The sequence below is a fragment of the Salvia hispanica genome, chromosome 1 (assembly GCF_023119035.1).
Source record: "Salvia hispanica cultivar TCC Black 2014 chromosome 1, UniMelb_Shisp_WGS_1.0, whole genome shotgun sequence".
NCBI lineage: Eukaryota > Viridiplantae > Streptophyta > Magnoliopsida > Lamiales > Lamiaceae > Salvia > Salvia hispanica.
Window position 1 is genome coordinate 23,244,235 of NC_062965.1, and position 7,652 is coordinate 23,251,886.

Sequence of the window (7,652 nt, forward strand, 5' to 3'; positions counted from 1 at the left end):
TTCAAGTGTGTTTCATAGTGAGGAGAATACACGCCTAAATAGGCTGAGAATCATGTACATATGGTATGATTTACCCAAGCTATAAATTAGGAAAAGATAATTTACAATTAATGTGAGATCATTCTAATTTATTCCCTAATCTCGGTGTATCTTCCGTGATATCTTCCAACACTCCCCCTCAAGTTAAACAATGGGATCACCCATTTTCAACTTGCCCAATACTTCATGGAAGCTTCTTGAATCCACAGCCTTCGTAAGAATATCTGCTAACTGGTCTTTTGAACGAACAAATGGAAGGTCCACAATTCTAGCTTCTATATTCTCCTTGATGAAGTGGCTGTCTACTTCAACGTGCTTCGTTCGATCATGTTGCACGGGATTTTCAGATATGCTTATTGCTGCCTTGTTGTCACAAAAGAGCTTGCATGGCTCCTTTGACATCAAGCCTAATTCTGTCATCAACTTCTTCAGCCATAGGATCTCTGTCAATCCACTTTTGATTTCACGAAACTCTGCTTCTGCACTTGATAGAGCTACTACCTTTTGCTTTTTACTTTGCCAAGTCACGAGATTTCCACCCACGAAGGTAAAATATCCTGCAGTCGATCTTCGATCATTTGGGTTCCCTGCCCAGTCCGCATCTGTGAACCCATGCACTTCTAAGTTCCCATGGTTTTCAAACATAACTCCATGTCCCGGAGTCCCCTTCAAGTAACGCACAATCCTCAAAGCCGCTTCCCAGTGATCGACTTGAGGCTTATGCATAAACTGACTAACTATTCCCATTGCATAGGCAATTTCTGGTCTAGTATGGGATAAATAGATAAGCTTACCCACCAGACGTTGGTATCTCGTTTGGTGCGTGAGTTCGGCTCCTTTATTGAGTCGAAGACCATGGTTCTGCATCATTGGAGTCTCTGCAGGCTTGCAATCTAGCATCCCTGTTTCGGCCGAAAGATCCAAAACATACTTCCGTTGGCTTATAAATATCCCTTTCTTGGATCGCATCACTTCAATACTTTAAGAGACCCAAATCCTTCATCTCAAATTCAGAAAAAAGATTCTTCCTTAGCTTGCTTATCTCTTCCTCGTCATCTCCAGTAAGGATCATATCATCCACATAGATAATGAGTCACGTGATCTTCCCTTCTTTCTTCTTGAGAAACAAAGTATGATCTGAATTACTCTGTTGGTATCCATATTTCTTCATTACTTCAGTAAACCTCCCAAACTATGCCCTTGGATATTGTTTCAAACCATAAAGAGTCCTTCTTAGCTTACACACCTCTCCTGCCTTGAATTCCCCATCAAATCCTGGTGGAGCCTCTATATAGATTGGTTTAGTGAGTTCGCCATGCAGAAAGGCGTTAGTCACGTCAAACTAATGTAGCGGCCAGTTCTTTGTTGCGGCAATAGAGAAAAACACACGAATAGTACTCATCTTGGCCATTGGTGAGAAGGTCTCTGAATAATCGACTCCATAGGTTTGAGTATAGCCCTTTGGCACTAACCTCGCCTTGTAGCGCTAAATTGAACCGTCTGGCTTCCTCTTGATCGTGAATACCCAACGACATCCTACTAGTCTAGACCCTTCGGGTCCCAGACACACTTCCCACGTTCTGCTTTTCATTAGTGCCTTCATTTCTACGAGCATTGCTTCCCTCCAATGTTTGATTTTCATTGCTTCTTCCGCAGTTCTGGGAATTTCCTCTTCATCATATAGAGCTGTTGTGAAGGACCTTGCCATCTCCGTCAAATTTGCTTTAGCCAGATTCGCCACCGAATATCTACTCTTCTTCGAGATACGTTTTGGGCTGTACCTCTTGGGTGGGACGCCCCTTGTGGTTCGATAAGGGAGTATGTATTGTCCTGTATCTCCATCAATTGCAGCAGTCTCTACCGGTTCCAGTTCTGTCACAGAGTCATTAGGAATATTCGTACTATTGACTCCAGGTTCAGTAATTACCTCAGATATCACGGAGGAGGACTATCGGGAGAAGGCGAGTGAGGAGGCTCCGCTGTTGACAAGACAGGCTCGGCGGCAGTACTAACTGTCTCTGTTGGTTCCGTGGCAGAGTTGCTTGGTGGTGACACAAACCAACATAGAGGTCCACTCGTCCTATCAATAGTTCTACTCTCCCCCTGACCACTAAGGTTGGTGTAGTAATACTCACACTCAAGAAAATTGCAATTCATAGTGGTTATTATTTTCCTAGATGATGGATCAAAGCACCTATACCCCTTTTGGTTGATTCCATATCCCAAAAAAACACATTATGGCGCAAGCGGAAAATTTAGTTCTTTCGTGTTTTGGAACATGGACATACACGGAACACCCAAAAATTTTAAGTGGTAAGGTAAGTGGTTCAGGTACTTTGGCTAGGGAAGATAAAAGTTGTAAATGAGTTTTCATGTTTAAAATTTTTGTAGGTAGACGGTTAACTAAATACACAGATGTAGCAACAGTCTCAGGCCATAAAAATCTTGGAACATTAGAATCAAAAAACAAGGCACGAGTAATTTCCAAAATGATCCTATTTTTCCTTTCAGCTACTCCATTTTGTTCGGGGGTATATGGGCAAGAGGTTTGGTGAACTAACCCTTTATCCACGAAAAAATTTGACATTTCCCGATTTACAAACTCCCTCCCGTTGTCTTACCTAAGAATTTTAATGGTTGTCTGAAATTGAGTTTGAACCAGTTTGTAAAAAAGGACAAATTTTTCGTACACTTCAGATTTGTTTTTCAAAAAATATACCCACGTCATTCTCGAACAATCATCCACAAACAATAAAAAATATTTAAAACCATGATCACCAGTAACGGTGCAGGATTTATCTAGGATTTATCTTGGAATAAATTCATATAAATCCATAAAATAAGATAATATTATATTATATTTATTCAAATCTATCTAAGATTTAACTAGGAACAGATCCATATAAATCTAAAAGATAAGAATAAAATATTATATTATCATTATCCAAATCCACCTAGAATTTATCTATTAATATAATTCATATAAACTCATAGGATAAGAATAAAATAATATTATCATTATCTATATCCAACTAGGATTTGTCTAGGGATAAATCCACATTAATCCATAGGATATAAATAAATGTTAGATTGTCATTATCCAAATTTAACTAGGATTTTCGTCTAGGAATTAAATCCCTACTAATCCATAAAATAAGGATAAAATCTATAATTAATCAATGATTTAATACAAAATCAAATCTTAATATATAAAATCCATAAGATATATTCAAATCTTAATTCTAAATTAATCTTGAATTATTTCCAAAATTAATTCAAGGGTTAGGAAACCCTACTCTAAATTTGGAAAGCGATTATTCGCTGAGCTATGCGAGACGATGGAACACGAGTCTGGGATCTGCCCACGAAGGGCTCCCACTCGCACCATGGCTGCTGCTGTTCTGCGTCGCGCAAACTGCCTAGCTCTGGAGCTTGGGCTGCCGACACAGCTTGGCCAGCCTGCCGACGCTGCTCCCACTCAACGCTGCATCGCTTCAGAACACCAGAATGGCCGACTACGTGATTCAATTTAGTACATGAAACAATAACATATTCAGTCCACGTAATCATTACGCATTGAATAACTAGTTTCAATTCAATCCACGTAATCATCACGTAACAATTCACAATTGTGTTTGTAAGACTCCAAGTCACGCGATTTTACGACACGAAACAAATATATAGAGTTGTGATTAATGTCGAACCAATTTTAAAAACCGAACTAGAGACCAAATCTGGGCCATTAGATCTAGTTTTTTTGATGAGATGTGCTGCTATGAAAATTTTTTCGGCTTCATTACAAGTCCATTTTACTTCATTATATAGGTCTATTACTTCATTCTGTACGTAATACCTTGAAACTACAACATGTTTTTACTTGCTTCCAATAGGTTTTGAAATGATTCAACATATGCTTCATTCAAATTCATTGACGTGGGTTTTTGCTTGATTAACATATAAAAATGCAATTTATTCAAGTGAGTTTATTACTTCATTCATAAAAGTTATTACTTCATTGGATAAGATTTTTACTTCATTCCCGTAGGACTTCAAATGCTTCTACACATACTTCATTCCAATAATTTATTACATTATTCCATGTGTTTATTAAACCATATTAGCGCCATGGCGTTGGTGATAGATATTGTAGAGAGAAAGAACGGCACGCGACGGCGAAACCACATTTACGTACTGGAATGGAGTAAAAACCTACTGGAATGAAGTAAAAACCTACTAGAATGAAGTAATATATTCTGGAACGAAGTTAAATCTTCGTAACATGTTAGTATGAGTTATTTACCTTCAGATGAATTAAAATAGGCTCGTGATGAAGGTGAAAATAATTTATAAATTTCTGTATGTTATCCGTAAAAAACTAGATCTAAAAGCCCTAATTTAGTAGGGTTCGGTGGTTCGGTCTTTAAGAGTGGATTTGTGGATAATGAGACTCTAAAGTATCATGACATAAATTAATTAACTAACCATATCTAACGCCTAGGTAATGATTACCAACAAATAACATTTGTCAACCAAAACCCAATCCACGTAATGATTGAAAACTTGGTAAGAAATAATCCTGGAGAATTTATCTCCCAATACATTCAATTTGGGCAGATTACGAGATCATGCAGCCCTTCGAGTTCTTCGTACAAAATTATGTTAAACCATTCGAAAATTAACAACCACGCTCCGAAGAAAAACATGCATTCAAGCAATTCACATAACATGAAATTAATCCACATAATCAGAGCCAAAAATTGGCTCTGATACCAATTAATGGGGTTTGGTGCCCCTTGCACAGCGGAAGACTTGTACAAAACAAATAAATCAGACGTGGATCTATTTGACCGATTATGCGATTAATCAATTCACATGTTAAACTGATAATTGCATGCTAGAACGCAAATAATTCATGCTTAGAAAATATAAATCCTAAACATGAGTACTACGGTTTAGAGTTACCGATTTGATTCTCCAAAGAATCGACTATTGCTCGCGCCTTCTCCGCGTGATGATCTTCGATACTAGACCACAGATCTTCTCTCTGGTTTCCGAACTGTATCTCGATATCAGGGTGGGTTGATCTTATCAAAATACTAGGACTCGAATAAAGAAGACAGAAGAAATCCTTCTCCAATTAGGAGAGAAATTCGAACTCCTCTAGGTAGAGGGGGACGAAAATTATGAGTAATGATAATAATAATTTATGTCTCCTTTATTCTCCTATTTATATAAAGTTCCTTTTGGGCCCAGACAGGCATTTATGGAAGGTTTTGGATATGGGCTCGCCCAATTAGCTTTTTACTAATTAAATTGAACCCACAATTTAATACAAGCTTATATTGGAATATTACGAGCAGCCACTACAGAAGTAATATTGAACTCTCCCATCCAAATCCGAAATTACAAGTAATTTGGGTTTCCACTTTGTTTATTATTTATTTCCCGCGCTTAAGATATAAATGTCCATTAATTAATTAATGTCTCATATGGACTTAATTAATTAATATCTTATTAATTCCAAGAGTGGACTTAGCGAGAAACATTTATTTATTATTCATAGAGTAATAAAACTCCAACTGGCCAGTTTTCCGAATAATAAAACCTTGTTCGAGCTCCTCTTGAGGACATTATCAAACGAGACTCACCTCGCGCACGTTTCAACATAATAGCAATCTTAGCACCGCTAGATATTAATCACCACTACCCAATATATCAAGATTATTGGGTTGCGAAAAACCCGCATCATTTGATAAGTCAAAGTAGTGCATAATCAATACCGTATGCTCAATGCTAACATATGTAGATTAAGAAATAGTATTTTATCAAGACCTAGTCTTTCAGTAGATAGCATAAAGACACGTCTTGCTGTTAGATCCGTTCAGTGCTATACCACACCAATGTCATCTTATTTCAGTAAGGCTTAGAAATATGCGGACTGACATTGCAACCTTTCACGATAGGTAGTCTAAGCTTATCTAGGTTGTGAAATTCTTCTTTTTCTTTTGCAAAGCATTGAATAGATTTGACCGTGTTACCTTAAAGTGGACGACGCCCACAACCGGTCTACTAAGCAAAAGACTTAGACTTTGTTTACTTCTTATGCATTTAAATGTTTATAAAACATCATATAAATGCACAAGCAAACACAATGTAATAATAATAGTGATTCTATTCGTGCGAGACTGCTCGAATAATACTGAATCGGGTTAAAAGTGAATTAGTAGAGTTTTACGTATACAAGCAAGATTCTATACGCGCGAAAACTTGCTCGAAACATGCTTTCCAGTATACCAAACCTAACAATCTCCCACTTATACTCAAAACATGCTTTCGAGTATACCCACTGCCAAAAACTCTCCCACATATACACAAAGCAGGTATTGATACTAGATATATCGAACTACCATTCATTTCACAAGGTGAAAGAAAAATCTGCTTGGTTGTTCTCTGATTATATCTTTTTCACCATAATGTCCTTGCTGCGTACTTGATCTTTAATTAATTTCATCCCCATATGTGATTGCTTAGCTTAATAAACTCGCGTGTCCCTTGAGTGAACCTTCACTAGAGTAATAAAAAATAATACTCATAGGCAAACTCAAACTTACGATTAAAGCTACTAGGAAGCTATTCCTAAGGTAAACACATATTTAAAGGATGACTTACTCGATAACTGATTGGTCATAAAACTAAGACAGTGTAACCTCAAGGACATTACATGAATGACTGGTAAACTAGAATATAGTTACTAGTCTTTCTCAAGCACTAGGGTATATTCATTACCTCAATCAAAATCCTTTGCCATGGTTAATATGATATATACTTGCTATGCAAAAGCACAACTAATATCAAACTTAGTACACATTACAGCATACATGAGACATCTATCTCCAACACTAGTCTCATTATTCTTGATCTCACTAAGTGTCAAGCGACACTCGACTAGAGACAAGATAATTCCATCTTGAAAGGTAAAACCTTTGCATGGAAATTCTAATGCTTAAATGTTCCAAGCAATGTGTAGATATAGGATTCCTAAGAGAATCTCAACATTCTTTCTACCAATCTTAAAATGACTTAGATGCTAAGAATGTAATTAGTTTCTCTTAAATCATTTATCTTAAACTGGGTAGACAACCAGTTTCCTATGTAATGCACTTTCAACTTCCTTGTGCTTACAGCACTGTTAAGGACACATGTCAAATTCCAAATATTTGACAATTTTGATAAAACACATATACTCTGATTTAGATGCTTGCCTAAGACCACGAAGGTCTATATAAGCTTCCAATCATGCGTTTCTTGCCCTTAATTACATATCCCATTAGAATGTTCTAGTAGATGATTTCCTCAAGACTTCTATTCATAGAAGGCTGTCTTGACAATCTTAATATATACATTCTAATTAATGTAAGTTCTAATTGACAATAGGATCGAATAAATCCTGACACAACGATAGCGAGAAGATAATTCTGTTTGGGCATAACCCATTGTCATTGTCTAGCCTTTTGAGATCCATATTTACACTTGCAAATATACTAGCTCCCACTGACTGACACAGCCTATAGGTAGTTTTGCAAGTCTTGTAAAACATGTTGTCTATCTTAGAT